Below are 18,596 nucleotides of genomic sequence, written 5' to 3' on the forward strand. Positions count from 1 at the left end.
GATATAAAGCTATAACTTCTAATTTCTGATCACAGGAAATTCTTGATGCATGCCTTTGATTTTGCTGCATAAATCTTCATTAACCTAGTATCTGTTGACATACTGTGAGTCTGGCACAGAAAAATTTGAATATGCTTCTTTATCAGGCATCTTCAGCAGTGCTCAAAATCCTTCCTGGGAGAGACTATATCTTTCTTACCTTTATTAGCTTCCATTTGTATTCAGATTTCTAGAGGAAACTACTCAGACAAGGCATTTGAAAGACATGATGTGTGGGCTAGGGGTACATATGTGTAGATTTAGGGCGAATTGAAATAGGCTGTGAGAAGTTAACTCATGAACCAACAAGGCTAGAATGAATGCTGTGGTTCTGCCTGGAGCACTCAGTGTTCATCATCTTGATTACAGCTGTGTAAGGTTTGCCAAATACATCTCTTCTTCACTATGCGGTTTCTTCTTATGTCATGGTAGGTTTTCTATCTCCATTGCACCTACTGGAATGGATAACAGGAACACCCAATACCACTTCATAAATGAATTAACTGTCAGCTGTAATGTGAAATTGTGCAATAAAAATGATTGAATTGCAAATTTCGGTACATTCTCTCTCTTCTTTCCACACCAGAATCTTTGTTAGGGACTTCTAATTCTCTTTAATTTTCCTCTGGAAGGGGGAGGGAAGTGGGAGGTTGCACTTCAGCTTCTGTTTTGCCATGGGGCTCATCATACTAAAATCAAGTGGGTGATTTCAGTAGAAAGCTCTTTGATTATGCAACATGAAATAATGCAACAGTACAATTGCTTCAAATTCACAGAATTATTTTAATTAACCCACGGTAATACTAGCCTTTAATGTGTCCAAAAAACAACAATTATTTTATGCAAATTAGGAAAATGAAATCGAAAATGTTCTTATATATAATCAGATTTTTCTCCCTAGGTATTCTGGAGTCCATTGTTGCCTGAAATGGCTGTGACTACAAGACTAGCAGAATGAAGTTCAGGTTATTCATAAGGATCAGCCAAAGGGTACAAAAGAGATGGTTTTGTGATTAAGCTAAGAACAAGTCAAAAAGTGTGAAAAAGGTTATATGGAAACCAGTAGCAAATTTTAGAGGTTTACAGACAATTTCTCTGATATTTGCTAACTATGGTGAGGTTGGAGATACAGCCACTCTATGTAAAGCTGAAATTTCAAGATGAAACAATAAGATCCAAATTTTTCTTGAAAAAAAAAAAAGACAAGGACATCCCAGAAGATTAAATAAACCAGCTGTGATACACATCCTGTGGCGAGAGCCAATTGAGCATGAAGACAGTTGTATTTCTTACATTTCTCTCAAAGAGATCTATTCCTTTCTGGAAAGGGTGTGGTGTTACTGCTGGAGCTTGCAATGCCATGGACATTGGGGTTTTTTAGAGATCCTAGGAGTAGCTGCATAAAAATTATGTATATAGGTAATGTTACTTCTCTGCCAGTAGTGCTATATCTTACAGCTAAACATCCTGACGTAATACAAGAGAGCACAGAAAGGTACAAAGTACCAGCCGTTTCTAATTTGTGTTAATGTCATAAACACAGAATATTTGACAGAAAAGAAGCCGACTGAAACTACTCAGAACCCATGAGCATCACTATTTATTAAGCTAACACTTTTCTCATTCACTGCCATGTGTAAAAAAAATTGCATATATTAATGTCAAAAAAAAATCCATCTGTTATCAGGGATTTTTTTTCCAAGTATTTGAATGCCTGTGACATTGCAAAAATGTATTATGTTTTATAAATCCTATTACTGTTTCATGCAGAGGACTGTGGAAAGGCTACTCTTTTGCTAGAGGCTACCAAGTATTGCTTTCTGTGTTATAATTCACAGTAATTTGAAGTAATGATGACATTACTTTGGAATATACTTTTCTTTAGGTGGCCAGAATTTTTATGGTGTACTTGATAGATGCTAGTATAAGACAAGCAAATGCAATGATCACCATATGATTTATTTTTGCCATAGGTGAACCCTGCAATTTGGCTCTTGTCAGCATGCAAATTGAAGTTGTCTTATGCTATTTAGCTCAGTTAGATAGCACTAATGTGATTGCTTATGCACCTTCTGTTTCATGGACTTGAAGTGCTCATTTGAGGCTCATCAGCAATAAGCTATCTTTGGTGACAGCTACTGTAAATGTACTCTGGGGAAACTGATTTGAGAAACTAGAGCTTTTCAAGGTAAATGTTTTGTGGTGTTTCATTCCAATCCTCTGTGAATTCATCAGAATCCTATTTAAAGATCACTCCGTGCAAAGTTTGTGGGCTGCTACCTCTCAAGTTAATTCTCATCTTGTTGCAAACAAATACGGCCTTGGGAAGAGTGAAACAAAACATTTGCCAGAGATTCAATCTCTAGTGAAAAAAACCCCAAGCCTGTGTTAGAGAAGTTCATTTAGAGAGCAACAGAAAGATCCATCACTTTGCATTACGAACTCCATTACATTTAAAATTGTGTTTAAAAATTCATTTTTGGACACTGTTAGGGTTTTCTTACTGAAAGGTTCTCTCAAGCTTCAGACACTCACCCTTCACAATCAATTTTTTTTTTTTTTTTTTTTTTTTTTTTTTTTTTTTTTTTTTTTTTTTTTTTTTTTTTTTTTTTACCCATGAAGATAGTTCTCTCTCTCTTTCTCTCTTTTCTTTTCGTTGTAATTTTAGGTCCAAAGCTATGGAGGGCCAGGATATCTGTTGCCTTATCCCTGATCTCTGAGAGGGATGATGTTCCCCTTCCTCCTCTACATGTTGCTGATGGAATGAATGGGCTGAGCAGTTTTTTATTTGATCCAATGTTAGTCAGTATTCAGAAGATCGGTTCATCACAGAATTCTAAAATTCTGAATAGTTCTTAACTTTTCAGAAAAATAAAGCATATATTGGAATTTTGGATTTTGTTGTTGTTGTTTTAGTTTTTTAAAATTAATTTAGTATTTAAATCAAATGTTTAAGAAGTAAAATCAAAATTTTGAGCTTGCTGTGTGGAATTCCAAGGCCAGTTAGGGAAGCCTACTGGTGCTGTCAGGAGCTGGGAGTCCTGATGCCACGAGGAACAACAAATGAGTGAGGGACCATGCAACCCCAGCTTAACCCCAAAGGAATTCAGCTTTCTAGTGCTTCCTCCAGATGGGAGGGGAAGCCAGCTTCATCTGGGTTTTGGGAGTCTCCCAGACACCTTGCTACACTTCTAATATCAGGCTTCCAAATCCTGTTGCAGTTGGGGTTTTGGCAAACCCAGCAGAAATTTGATTTCCCACAGGAGGGCATGGCACATTGTGGGACTGCTCTGGAAGCAGGGAAAGCCATGTCAGCCAGCATCTGTGAGGCAATGCACTGGAAGAAGCTGTGACAGATTTCCAGCCAAACCTTGCATATAGTTCAGTGAGAGCTTTTGGGAATCATTGTTTTGAACAAACTAGCCTCTTCCACACATCACAGAAGCAGTGAGGAAATTCTCCACCAGCTGTTGTACATCAGAGACCTCTCTGGGGTCCCACAGGTTTGGACTTGTCATCATTTTTTCTTAAGGTTCACCCAGGCTACATGGCTGTGGGAAAAACATTCAGTAGTGCAATACCATCAGTCAGTGGTGGAAAATAAGTGTTTTTGAAGGAAAAAAATCAACTTCACCAAAGTGAGACTGAAGAAGATAAAAGTGACTGAGCACTTGGAAGGATGGGACTCTGGCATTTTGAAAATTCTGCTTTCTGCTTCGTTTGTATTGGACCCAGATGGTATGGCTGATGTTTTCCAGTCTCTAGCCAATTCAGAGACTCAGTAGAAATCTACCAGTTGTTTAAACTGTAAGGAGAGCAAATGATAAATCATGTGGAGGGAGCAGCACACTGAACACTTGGCAGGTATTCCTCTGTCTCTTTTATTCTGGAATTTACCCACATTGTTTTCCAAGAAACTCGTAGCTTGAGGTGAAGTCAGTTCCTGTTCCTGGAGCTGCAGAAGCTCAAGAATCAAGAATGCTGCTTAGCTGAGGCACATAGCCAAGTACATGCTTGACCTCTCCTTTGGGTGCACCCAGAACCAGAATGATGCTTATTTTGGATGTTCCACTGTGTTATGGCAGGAGACAAGCATGTTTGCAAAATATCTGGAAACTGTGGCTATTTAATTTATCTATGTTTTCTTAAAGGAGCATATATCATATGTGTTTCCCCCCTCACATATATAAAAATTCATATTATGACATCTTTCATATGTTTTTCCTGATGGTAGGGCCTAGCTCACTCCCTATGCATCACAAGGTCAAAGGCAGTGCAAAAGATAGGTCTCATCAACAAATTAATAAATCACTAGATTTGGGACACATCCACAGATACTTCTAAACCACAGTGATAGGATGAAATTTATGGTGTCAAATGACCAAAATTGTCTTTTCTGTATGGTTGGGAACATTTCTCACAAACTGCAGACCTTGTTATCTTGGCTCCAACAGTCAATGACAGCTTTACACATTTATGGAAGCTATGGGACAGAAGGCAGTATTTGGTCTGAAGTAATTTCTAAATAGGTTATATTAAAAAAATTAAGAAAAGTGTGTTTCTTAGACTCTGTCTAATCCAATCCAAGTTTATCTTTCTAAATGTGTTTGTAGCAGACAAAACATATAAAAGATTATGGGATATTGGCTTCAGTTTAAGTAGTAAGGAAACCTGATTGCTTTAATTTAGCCAGTCCAGTAATGTTTCAGAATGTTTCAGACATTTCATATTTTGCAGTGAGCAATCCTAATCAAAATCTTGCAGCTTTTATTCAATTAAACGGTCATTTTCTACGTGGCTGACTTCAGATTAGCTGCTTTGATACAACTAAAAAAAAGGTTTCCAAATAAACCACAATTGTTCCAACTGAGAATGCAGTAAAAATTTATATAAATGGTAACCAGAGTAATTTAGCATGTTTTCATTTTTTTTATTAAGAGGCTGTGAAGATCATACTGCCACAAAATTAATAAATTAATTTCTTAAATGTTAGCACTAAAGCATAGAAAATATTCGTGGAGCAATTTAAAGCCAGAAATACAGTCAATGTGAAGTGACCCTTTCTACAAGTGTTCAAGACTCTTTAATAGCACTTCAGATTTAATTTACTTTCAGTATTAAATTTTGAATTAAAGTTTATTAAAACCTCAAAAAAATAATACTAAACAAATTACTTTTACATGTTCCTTTCCTATAGCTGTATAAATTTGAAGCATCAGTGAAAAATCAATTTTTTAAAAAATCAATTTTTAAAAAAAATCAGGTCTACTGTTGTTCAAGGACCCAAACCTAGAAGATTTTCCTTTGGGGTGTGCTTTTTGGTTTGGAGTTTTTTTAGGAGGAGCTATACTTGAAGAGACTTAAAAATAAGTCCTTAAGGTTGCTCTGAGTGTCTTTGAGTGTTCAAATACTGACCTATATTGGCAGTGTCAGTTGCCCTCTAATCAACTTGAGGACTATGATGTTAATTCACTCCCTGAAGTCTTGCTCTCTGCTGAGGGCTCAGCAGACATGACTTGTTGGGGGGGAAGACCCTTCTTTCTAACCACGGAAGGGGTGCAGGGAGGTTACAACACATCTCATATGCCATTCTTGTTCGAGTCAGCCTAGTGGGAAAACAGATGATAACCATCAAGATGTATGGATTTTAAAATGTATTTCAAACAAATTCAGGCAGACAATAAGCAGCAACCCTGCCTAAGATTTGTGGACTCTGAAGTACATGTGATTCTGAAGCAAAGGGTCACCCTGTAACAGCTGTAACTCCTCAATAATATAAAAGTAAACTGGCTTGTGAGGAGTAGTCAACAGAAACTGAAAAGACATGAAGCCTCAATGGGAAGAATCTTTTATCCTTTCTGTTATAAACATCTGATTATGGCCCTATGACTTTGAGAACTCAAATCTGGGGTCTTGTTAGTATATAGAAGGCTGTGAGAAAGTGAACCTGAATGGGTAAAATTAACCTGCCTAAAAATTCCAGAAAATGTAATCACCCGTCACTTCCCTGATCTTGTCCATGAGTTTTGTTATATTAATTTCCTCCAGACTAGTTTTGCAGCTAAGCTGCATGATGTTAATAAAGAATGAAGCCAGTATAGGTGAGAGAGAGCACTGAGTACTCCACCACTCAGCAGCAGCTTCTGTGCTCTGAGGTGACAGATGAGGATGCCCTTCGAAAGCAGGCTCTGAAACTCTCTTTGGTTGCACAGCGGGCTGTGAAGTAGAGGTTAGTGCAGTCAGAAAGATTGATGGCTTTCATTGAAGAGACTCTTTAAAGTACCTTCCCACACACATTCCTGGTTAGAGCACAGTGAATTTAACTTGTGACTCTATGTACGTAACTAAGAATAATAGAGTCTGATTTACTGCCGTTTCACTCTAGCTCTGGACTCAATTGAGTTACACAGGCATAAAATTCAATAGTGAAGAAATCCATAATATATGCCTACCCATATAAGTCATTTTCCAAGAAAACAAAAGCATCCTCAATATAATCTTTTCCATAAACAAAGCAAACAAACAAACCAAATGAACCAAAACCAAAAAACCCACCAAAACAAACAGAAAAATGAGGTTTCCTTATGACAGTTGTTATACATGCAGAGATACATTTTTAACTTTTTCTCTCCTGCTGCATAGATCCACTGTACACAAGCCATGAAGTAACTCCTGTACATGGATAATGTCTCAAAAAGAGGGATTGCAGACCTATTTCCAATACTTATTTGTTTAAAGATTTCCACCCAGGATAAGGCAAACGTAACCTAGCTCCTTCTCCTGGCAGTACCCATCATACTGACTTTAAGCAGATTATGGTAATTAAGATAGAAACTTGCAGGAACTTGCCTTCTAATTAAAATGGAAATGGAATTTGCAAAACAAATATCTAACAAACAGCTTTCTCCTGTACTAAAAAAAAAACCCAATAAAATCTGCACATTATTGCCAGATGCTATTTTGTGTTGACATCACGAGCAGGGAGGGTGAGCCCCTTCATGCTCTTTATCAGTAATGGACAGGCTGAAGAGCAACAAGCAGTTCTCCACCTGGACGAGAGCTTAGCCATTGACTAATGGCTTCTGCCTTTGAAATTGCAAGATTTCTACTGGGAAGGTATTAAATGCTGCCTCATTTATAGGAACTGAAAGGAGAGAAAGCAACTGGCATTAATCTGAAAGAGTATTTTAAGCAACTGGACCAGTATGGAAGGAATCAAGAAGACTAGAAAAAAGGGACACTGGAACAGGGAGAAATGCACAGCGAAGAAATCCAGGAATGAGCTGAAGCAAAGCTTTGAGCTAGGAGAGATTCTGTGTGTCCTGATAAAATATGTGTGACACTGCAGATGCTGTACTTTGTCCTCAGATGCTTGAAGATGCCAATATTATGGGGATGTGAACAAACTGCAACTTTGCTTTGTGTTTCCTGCTACAAGAGGAGCAGAAATCTGTCTCTGACCCATCCTGGTGATGATCACTGCTGTTTGCCAAATGTAGAGGAGACATAGGGTTATGTCTTTGGGGATGCAGGACAAGCAGAGAAAATTTAAAAGCAAGGCCTGCACATGCTAACAGCTGAGCACTCCCCTGCCTCCGGGTGTGTTATCAGGCATTTTACTGATTTGAACTGCCACCTATCAGGCAACCTGAGCCATGACACCAAAATTTTCTTTCTATTTGGAATTAAATTGTGGACTCCATACCTTGGATTCAGAGACTGGGTCACACCATGAGAGCCTGGTTCATCTTTTCATTTACCAGCCTTTGTCTCAGCAAACCTTCTGTACCGCTGTGAACTCCCTCCTAAAGTATTACACAAAATAGGCAAAAGCAGTGTTGATTTTGTTTGAACTACCTAAAATGTGAACTCATTGGGAAATCTTTAGTGAAAATAATTTTACTTCATGAACTTCAGATGCCTCTGAAACCACTCTGATGTAGCCTACCTTCTACACTAGTTTTCTGCACTGTGTCCCAACTTTGATAAAAATAAGGGTATTGGGCTGGATTATACTCCTCGTGGTCAGAGAGATTAGAGAGAGGTTTGAATTCTCTCAGTAGAGAGAGGAGCTATTTCAGAAGTACCCTAATGTGGAGGCTAATAGAGAAAAACGGAGCACACTGACACATCCAGAAAAGACCTCCGTTTTTGTGGAGTCAAAATTTGTGCTCCAAATACATCTAAAGAACTGATTTCTTAGGAAACCATGTGGATATATGGAATTATTCCTTCATAAAGGGCTTATACAGAGAACAATCTACCCTATTCATCTATCAATAGTACTGCCACTTCTTCTATCACTGAAGCCCAGAATTAGTGTTAGCAATGAAAAAAAAAATTGCTTTCTGTCTTGAAAGCAAGCACAATGGAGTACTGAGTACATTCATGGGTAGTCTCAATTTGTAACAAATCACGAAAGTCTTGATTGTATTAAATTGTGGTCCTTTTGGCTGACTACCATGCACCACAATTTGAACAAAAGTTCTCTGTGACACAAATCAAATAATTTAAATTTTTCTTTTGTGAGTATATATTACTTAGCAAGGTAAAGTCAGATCCATACTGATCCTACCAGCCTCTCACCAGACAGGGGTGTTCACTCTTTAAAGCTTGTAATTTTTAGGCCAAACCAGCTTGATTATAATAAATATATGAATCCCAGTTTTTTAGATCCAGTTGTTTGATGGACTATGAAATGCTACATGCTTGAAATGCTAACAAAAATCAGGCTTCATTCAGAAATTCTGTGTTCAAAGTTAAAGAACAATGAATGAGTAGACTGTTTAGTTTAGAGTCCCCATATTAACTGGAAAATTATTTGTTTTATTGAAGAAAGGTGAAAAATCGTGTTGTTCTTAATTCTGCTAATACAAGTAATTAGTAGATGGTTAACAGCGGACCAATCAAAGTACTATCATGCTACATATTTGTTATTTGATCTTGTATTTGCTGCAGTAATTTTCACTACTTTTCTCTATTTTTCCTGAGATTTTTGTAATGTTCAAAATTTTATATTTGCCTTATGATTTAGGCAGATAATCACTCAGCATAGCAGATGACATCGTTAACTTGCTTCTGTCTGCTTAACCTAATGCCCCTTTAAGAACCTTTATGTTACTGTAATTTACTGAAATAGCCTTAATTTTCACTCCATGGCTCCATGTAGATATTTCTTCTGTCCATCTGTTTCAGTAAAAATACTTAATAATTCTGATTTTGAAAACTGTAGTTATTATTTCATGTACTACTGTAATGTCCTCTATTGAAGAAAATAGATATGGACTAGCAGTGGTCATTAAATGACTGACAATAAAAGAAAAAGTAAACTTCCTAGGTTAAGAAAATTTAATAATTGAAACAAATAAAAATAAACAATATTAATACAAAGTATTATTAATTATTTTAATAATAATAATAATAAATTAAAAGGAAAGAAAGAGAGGGAGAGAGGAATAAAACCCCAAAGAATAGACACATTCCTGTTTTTCACCACCTGCTGAACAATGCCCATCCCACCCCCACGAGCAGCGATTGCCCCTCCTGGTCATATCCTGAGCATGACATGCTTCTGAGCATCCCCCCTAGTTTCTATACTGAGCATCTGAGATGTTCATCATTCATTAATCTCTCTTTGGCTGGTTCTGTGCTGGCCATGTTCCCTCACTGGCATCTTGTGCACCTCCTCACTGGCAGAGCATGGAAAATCAAAAAGTCCTTAACTTAGGGTAAGCACCACTAAGCAACAACTACAACACCAATGTATTACAACATTATTCTCGTATTAAACCCAAAACACAGCACTGTACCAGTTACTAAGAAGAGAATTAACTATCTCAGCCAAACCTCCAACTCTCTCAGCCTTTATTCACAGAAGAGGTGTCCCAAACCTCTGAGCATTTTCGTGGCCCTTCTCTTGAGCTGGCCCACCAAGTCTGTGTCTTTCTTGAACTGCTCTTCCCAGAACTGGACTCAGCCACTCCATTGTAAAAGGCCTCTACACAGGCACTATGGTCTGCTCAAACCTGACCTTCGAGCTGAATTCGTTCGGGGTTGGTTGAGCTAGGCTGGCTGTCATGCACCCATCAAAGTACCCTGTCACTCCCTGTCGTCAGCAGGACAGAGGGACAAAGTGTATGGAGTGCTTAGAGAAAAGCTTTTGCAGAGCAACTACTAGGTTTATTCCTTTTTAAATTTATATACCACAGAATTATGTCTGAGTCTTTTTGTAGCTAGCTGCCATTGTGTGGCAAATTTCATCAACACAAGGTCACTTTGTATATAATCAGTTTTCAGTGTTGGATGCATTATTTCAGACAGGACTCCAGACTTTGCCTGGATGACCTAATCAAACTCACAGTATTATAAACATTAAAGTAAGAAATCTACATTTTTTTTCTCAATATTTTGAACAATCTATTATTAAACAGATCCTTTTCCACTACAATAATTCCTAGGATATTCAGCTGTAGTCCAAAGCTGTATTGTGCATGATGCAGTGCTGGATGTTATCAGCTTTTAGAAACAGAAAAGAATAAAAGAGAAGTAAATTTTTATGGACTTATATTTGTAATCAGCAAAAGGATAATGGACAATTTCTTTAAATATGAATTACTGGCAATTAGAAGAATTACAGCTGTGGGAGAAAGAGCAGTTAATTTTCTTTGTGGGAAATCCTTGACAAACAGACGATTCACTGAGGCACAGTCTAACTGAGAGTCAAAAGAGCTTCCCAGTGATTTTTCCTGTTAGAGTTCAATGAGGCTCCCATTATATCCAATTAATGAAATGTTTGAGTATATGTGGCTGTTCCCATGCAGGTACCGGACACTAACAAGTCCTCAACTGCTCAGTACTGGGAATTTCTGTGTCTGTCTTGTCAATAGCTGGGTACCCCAACCCTCTCTTCTGCCAGCTTGGAGTGACCATCCTCTGCTTCCTCAGCAGCTTTGCTTCTTCTCAAGAATGGTGTTCTCCAGCATGCAGCTTTGCCTCTCCTTGTTATCCACTTAAATCTAGTTTTGTCCAGCAATAGGGTACACATATATAAAGCCATAAGTAACAACCCATGGAAGAATAATTCATTTAGTTTCAAGATGTATTTATAATGTAAAAAGTAATTTCACTCTTCTCCATTTCTACAAGGTTTTGATTTCCACAGGCATCACCACAGCTACCCAGAACTGGCTGTGACTGTTGAAGATGTACTGGGGAAAATTTGGGTACCACAACAGAAGTTCTGGCCCACCAAACATGCAGGTGTAAGCGTCAGCTCCACTGCTCCTGCTCTGTGCTCAGGTAGAGAGAATACTCTTTCCCACCCTCAGGTGAATAATTTCTACATGGCTATACTGCCTGTGGCTACTTGAGTGGCAACCTGAATTGCAATAGGAAGATATTTGGAGTGAAGAAGGTATGAGCAAAAGCCTCACTCTTTTAATTAATGCTTTTGGACTTTATCTATGCATCTTTTGTGAATTAAGGAACCACTTTGCCTCCAGATTGCCAGTACTGCCATCATATTCTGATCTTAGATTTATAAAATCAGTGAAAGCAATGAGCTGTGGCCTGAATGCCTACCCTTCTTCACATGGGGAAGCATGTGTCCTGTATCTTGTCAGCTTCTTCTCCCATGGAGTTAGAGTCATGGAAGTGTTTTGTGCCTGTGCCAAGCCTTCAACGGAAAATGAGGACACTCACAGCATCTTATTCTGTAGTACACAGAAAAGAAATGAGGAGAGATGATATGTTGCGTGTAGAGCACCTTAAGTACCAAAGATTGTACCTGCAAGGAATACTGTCAAGATGTGTCTGTTGGAATGCCACTCTTCTCTCTTTTACCTCACTGGCTCAACCCCCAACCTGTAGGCACAAACATGCAGCCTTAGGTGGAGTTGCCCAGCACCAGAAATGCAAAGAGATTTCTGTCAGCCTTCCTTCTAAAAATAGAAGTTGGGAATCCACCTGGGCTCAGAGAAATTGGTAGAGGTTTTTTTTTTTCTCTCCTCTTGGATTTCCTTTACTATAAGGCAGAAGTAGAAGCAGATGAGGTGGAAAGCTAAGCTATGAAAAGTCAGTGTCAAGTCCTGCATCCACAGCAACACTAGGAGCACAGAAAGATCTGAAAATGCCCCTCTCAAAATCTCTCCCCAGAAGTGCATTCTGTCAGGCAACTGGAAAAAAAAACCCCTCACTTTGGCAAATAATCTCCTGAAATGTCTGTGGCCTTGTCAATTTAACAAATAGAATAGTTGTATTCGTGTAGAGCAAACATGAAAAGTTTGGGTTTTTCTTGATTTTACAAATACACTAGAATTTGTTCATGACAAAATCTTGATGAAGTTTTTTACTTTTTGTGAATTTCAAATGCTGGATATGCAGCCATTTAGTCTTGTGAATTTGTGTTCCTGCCGCTGCAGTGATAATACAATCTGTATATGCTCTTAGCAGATCATTTATTTTTAATCATACACTGAAGGATATTTTCTGCTTTCATTAGAGTCAAACTGTATAATTTAAATAAATATAGTCCTTGCAGGATTAGGCTCCCAATGTAGACTTTAAAAAATATATATTCTTGTTTTGGCCATTCAAAAAAAAAATTGGAATGTTAAATAACATTCAAAAATTAAGTCCCTTGTGACTTTCCCGAAGAATGCTCACAGCCAAATCATGTCCCTTCGCCAAGTAGTAGTCATGAGTATGTGAAAATACAGTGTGATACAAATGTGTAAAAGGGGGGAAGTTCCAACTCCTTTGCCTTGCCTTTAATTTTAGCTTATGCCTCAGCATTTAAAAGCACAAGTGTCCTAACAAATATAAACTATCTCAGAGCTGGGTCTGCACTCAGTTATTTTGCAGTGTCCCAGCTCTCTTCTGACTCCCTTCTTATCTCATTTTCACTGACATCTCTGGCTGGCTAGACCTGCTTCCACTCATTGTAAAGGTGGTTCTGCAGAAAAGCTCCTCCCTTGCTGCTGCCTTCTTGGAGCAGGGTCAGCCAGAGCTGCCCTCTTTTGTACTTGGCCTACATGAAGAGCACTGCGTTGATTGGAACATTTTCAGAGTAATATATTTCTGCTGGAACTTGGGGCTTAGCTAAAGCTTTTCAGGAGGACACAATAAATTCACCTTTTCTCTTTTGTGAGACTTCTCAGAGCAGCAGTCTATTATTAATTTTTGTTTGAAAGTAGAAGAGAGAAAAAGAAGCAGAGGCTAGGGGAAAGAAGGAGAATAATAAAACCCCCTTATCTTTTCAATCAAAAGATGGATATTTCATGAAAGTCCTGGAAAGCATCTGGGTTTTGTTTTGATGTGGAAAAAACCCATGAAATGAGAAGGTGTTCTCCTGGTTCTCCCCCATTGTGAGGAATACAGCCGACGAGGAAAACATCCAGCTTCCTCTCAGGACATTTATTTGGTTACTGTTATTCTCAGAACTGTTTTAAATCAGCTCCTCACCTTTGTGCCCCTGCTTGTGCATCTCTCTGCAGACCCTTAATACTGTGTAGCTTTTTGCTTTTAAAATTGGTCATTTAATGAAGCTCACCAATCTCAACGGTGCCAACCAGATGGAGTGTCTAAAGGCTTTATGCTTTCCCATTGCTTGTATTTTCCATTATCCAATTTATCACTCATTACTAGGAGAATTTACTCACAGCTGGAGCATGCTGGCTGTTTATCAGCATGCTTATCAGCTGTGTGAACATGGAGAGTCCACTCACTGCTGTGCAGGTGCCCTATGCTGAGAGCCCCATGAACACTGCCTGCATTCCTCAGAGGACTGTTCTTTTTCATTTCTGGCTACATTTTACTCTGTTTTTTCTGATTCTAACAGACTGGGAGCTTAATTTTGACATTTAACTTCTGTTTCCTTTGTGCTAGTATGTTTTTCAGGTCCTGATTTTGCATTTTCTTTAGTGAAAAGATAATCCTAGGTTTGTATTTACATGGATTAGCAGTCAGGAACAGGATCCGCTTGCACAGGTTTATGACATCTCCCTTTCCTTATTAATATGCAGTTTTCTCAGGGCCTTCCCAAATGACCTGCTGTACAGGCAATACCAGATACTGTGCAAAATGTTCCTGCAAAGTGCTCCACATACTCCATAGAGCTGGAAAATGATGTCAAAGAGAGGAATGAAAGCTGTGCTGAATGATTTGTATCAAATGATGAGTGAAAGCTGTGCTGAAGTATTTGCCTTTTGTTCAAAAAGGTCAGAAAGGAAAAATCTAAAAATGGTATGCCTATTTTTAAACTATCTTATCTCCTGGGATTATATAAAAAACTTAGGTTTTCTGTGGTAGGAGGTGATTAAATGAGCACCGAGGTGGTAAATGAATAATGATGCTTTCTTGGTTGCAGAGAGCTGCTGTGCCTATTGAACAAATACTGACGTGAAAAGAAACTCAAAGGTTTGTGTGCAACTGGATTCTATTGTAGTCTGGTTTCCTAAGAAAATGAGAGTAAAAAAATGATATTTTTTTATGTGTCCAGTCATTCATCTGTACCTCAGTCCTTCTCATAACTGGTTTTGAAACAGTTAAATGTCTGCAGTCTTGTTCGGCAAGAGGATTTGGATATTGAAAGTCTTTTTAAGTTTTAGTTGAAAATCAGCACCTGGGTAAGGACTGAGAGAGACATCCCAGCCTACCCAAAACCAAGGGAGTCAGAAATGCTGCCTTTATGCATGGTGGGTCACTGTGGATGAAGTCCTGTGCCAACTTCAGCATGGCTGCTTCCAGTTGCATCTGTGATGTGTCCACATGCCAGTATAGGAATGAGCTGAGGTGTTTGTGCTGTGGGATTAGGGGACAGGAGAAATGCTTATTCAGTTCTGGCACAGTGCTGCTTTGTGGACATCCTAAATCAAAATAAGAGGCTTTCAGTTTGAATAGTTGATTTGAAACACCCATGTGTTTTCTCCCAGGGGTGGGGTCTAAATCATGAACTTTGAGCTTCTGCTCTAAGGTTTTCCTTGACTAGCTATTCCCCTCAAACAGACAGTGCTCACAGAAAGATGGTGTGATATATTTAGTGTGGAGGGTTTAGTCTTTTTTGCCTTGAAGACACAGAATTTGCCAGAAAACTGACCGGTTTAAAACTGACCCATTAAGTGACTTTCTAAAATTAATGATTACATTTAAAATAATTACACCGCAGTCCTTCAGGTCTCCGCAGCATTTCTGTGGTGTTGAAATGCTACCATCATTTTGAAATGGTTATCCTCACAAAACGTTACTCTGGGATACCACATTACCAAATACTGGCAACACTTAATGGTCTGTTAACTCTTCAATAGTTGATCACTTCAGAAAATATGCTATGGTAGCACATTTATTTGACAACTTGTTGTTCCTGACGTTTCTACATGGCGCCTCTGAGGCTGTCAAAATATTTACCCCACCATATACACTCCTTGACAGTATGCATGCTTTCCTTACCCTCTTTCAACAATAAAGAGTGCAGCGCACCATCCTGGAAAAAAACCTCAAACACAATCAGAAAATACGTTATACAATAATAAATTAAGTAACTAGAGAAATATCCTGGATTTTATTTACTGGTTGGATAGCACAGACTCCTGGGTACTTGTCTTGGAGCTTCAGATATGCTTTCTTATACATATGATGACCCAGATCTTGACAGCGATTTTTTTCTAAGAATAATTGTAAGATATATGAATTTGTGTAAAGGAAATATATTGGGTCAAATCCTAAATCTTTATTTTTCAAGTCTTGTTGCTCCAGTCCTGAGCTGGCAGTTGCAATGTCCCAAAGGTAGTTACTGGGAGGAGCGGTAAGTAGCAAACTGATATGCCTCTTTTGTGGCACCACACTGCTTTTGTTTCTTTTCAGAAGTATCTGAAAAGGGATGTCAAAAAAGAAACAAATGTAATTTTCATCTTTTTAATCATTCATATTGAAATAACCCTGAAAGTAGTACTACCACCCTTACTGAATCCTCTAGCAGAGTATACAACTGATCTTCCCTTTCAAAAAAACCCCAACCCAACAAACCCCTCTTCTCCAAAAAAACCCCAACCCTAACTCTAAAACAAAAAAAAACAAACCAAAAACCTCAAACCCAACAACAGCAACAAAACCCCATAAAACAAAACCAAAGCCCCCAAACAAACATGAGAAACAAGAGATATCACTTAGGGATAAAAACATCTTTTCCTATAACAAGACACTTGCAGAAAATGTCAGAGCAGTAACAATAAAAATTATTTATTAAAACTCTCATTTAGTGCCAAAGCTATTGAGAAGAAGAAATTGTCATATTTTTGAATGTATAATTGCATTTTAGAAAGAGACCATAAATAAAACAGCAGTACTGATCCTTCTGTCAGTGCATGAGCACATGCCTATAATGAGTGAAGAATATCGATCAGAGAAGAAGCTGAGTGTGCTCAGTGCTTTTAAGTTTTGTGTTCTCCCAGAAAACCTCTGAGTGCATTCTGGAAGCTCAAAAATTGTCATAAATGCAGAAAACTCACAGTTACTGTCAAGTACTTATGAAAATCAGTCTATTAATCTTAACTTCAAATCATTATCAGATGTGAAGGAATGTCTGTAATAGTGTGTGAAGTTGTCAAAAAGGTTAGCATAACATTTGGAGTATGAATGCAGTCAGCACTGACAACTAGGATGCCCAGCTAGGATGGAAAAAAACCATTTGCCTAGATGCTGAGTGTGGTGGACAGACAGTCAGGCTGGTTCTCTAAAGATTCCTAGCTATGCCACAGCCCTAATTTTTGTGGAGAGTTGGGGTGCAGTGTTACTGGAGGTAACTGTGTGCTATATTTGATAAACTCAGGCTTTTGTGCTACCTGCTAAACAGATAAAAGGTTCTTAGTCACACACTGGCTCAGAAAACTCAGCAACACTCTTGATCCTCTGCAGATAATGCAAAAAGTCAAGAGCCCCAGGGCAGAATCCCTCCCTGCTTACACTAAACTCTTCAGAGTTTATTGAGAGTTACCTGCGAGCATCAAGTTATTACTGAGGCTTTCTAATCAGTAGCTGTATTTTAGAGTGGAGGTGCTTGAATTCGCTGTTTTGAGAAAAAAATCAAGAAGAGGGAAACAATGGAAATCATGTTGCACAGGATGAGGGTTTTTCTAAATTTAAGCTATTGCTGTGTCATTACCTCCTACACAGCCTATCATGGGCTGCATTCTCTTGAGAAAGGACACAACATTTCAGCAGTGCTCCAAGGACCCGGAACTTCCTCCTGTCAGAGGATACTTCAAGGACAGCTGAGGCTTGCCCAGAATTCTGAGCAAACTGAAATCTCTTCTGGCAGTTCCCAGGGCTGGCAGACAGAGTCCCTGTCCTGGAGAGGCTGTGTTGAAAGCCATAAGATAGTTCATAGTGAGCTTGTGTGGAAATCAAGGACTCTGAAGTAGATGTTTGAGAGCAAAGCATCAGTTTTGTTTTATGGCTGAGAACTAGAGACTAATGAATTTCATAACACATGGAGAAGACTGTGGTGACTCACACTAGGACTGTGCATTTGTGCCTAAATTACATAAACACAGCAGGATGTCCATACGGCTGTGTAGAAAGAGCTATTTGTAACTGAATGCACAAACGAGGTACCCCTTATGGCATCCCTCATAGATTATTGTTCTCGCCTGATGACTAATGTCTTGACTGGATCTTCCCTGTTGTAGCAAGACCAAAAGTCAACCATTGTATTCAATCCTTTCTTTTTTGTATCTCCAGGATAGAGCACAAACAATGTTAACATTTTCTTTAGGAACAGCACTATTTTTCAGGGCCTTGTCCATTCTTCAACAAATCTCCTGGCCAGTCGATGTGGATCTCATGTCTCCTAGTGCCTGAGTTTGGGATCAGAAAGCACTCAGAGGGCTAACTTTGGTGGGTGCTGGGCAGTTGTGAAATTTCCAGGCCTTGGGAAAAGTTGTCTAATGAGTATTGAATTGACTCCCTAGCACTCTTCCATTTTCTAGTCTGATCTATGATGCATGCAAAGCATTACATATTAATGGTTACCAATCTAATGAACAAAAGACTGGCAAAAGACTACTGTTAGGACCATTAGAGGTAGCACTTGGGGACATTACATCCTCAGCTTCTGTCTTCTGCACTGCTGAGCATCAGTGTTTACACAGTTTACTAAGGTATTATATTTATGTTAGGCATCTATTCTAATGATTTGTTTGTTCTTTAGAAATGCTGTTTAAAGTAGATTACCCTTTCATTTTGTCATTAAAATTAATATTAAACTCAGTGTAAAAGTGTCATGAGAATTTCAAGCTCCAAATAGCTCCCTTTTATTTTTCAAATGACTCGTCTTCATCTGGCGAATGTGCCCACATACTAATGTTAAAAGATGCAAAAGCATGTGGAAGGTTGACATTTTGTACTTTTGCTTCAGTGTAAGCTTTTTTTTTAAATAGAAACATAATTTAATCTCGGGCTGTAATCTTCACTTACTTAAAAAACACTATTTCTATTGCCTTTTTCCCCCCAGTGAAGTTGGAATTTCAAAGGGAATTTACTTTTATTGTGACAATAGTTAAGGA

The sequence above is a fragment of the Chamaea fasciata genome, unplaced genomic scaffold, assembly GCF_029207755.1.
Source record: "Chamaea fasciata isolate MVZ Bird 193981 ecotype frontalis unplaced genomic scaffold, bChaFas1.0.hap1 SCAF_5, whole genome shotgun sequence".
Lineage (NCBI taxonomy): Eukaryota > Metazoa > Chordata > Aves > Passeriformes > Sylviidae > Chamaea > Chamaea fasciata.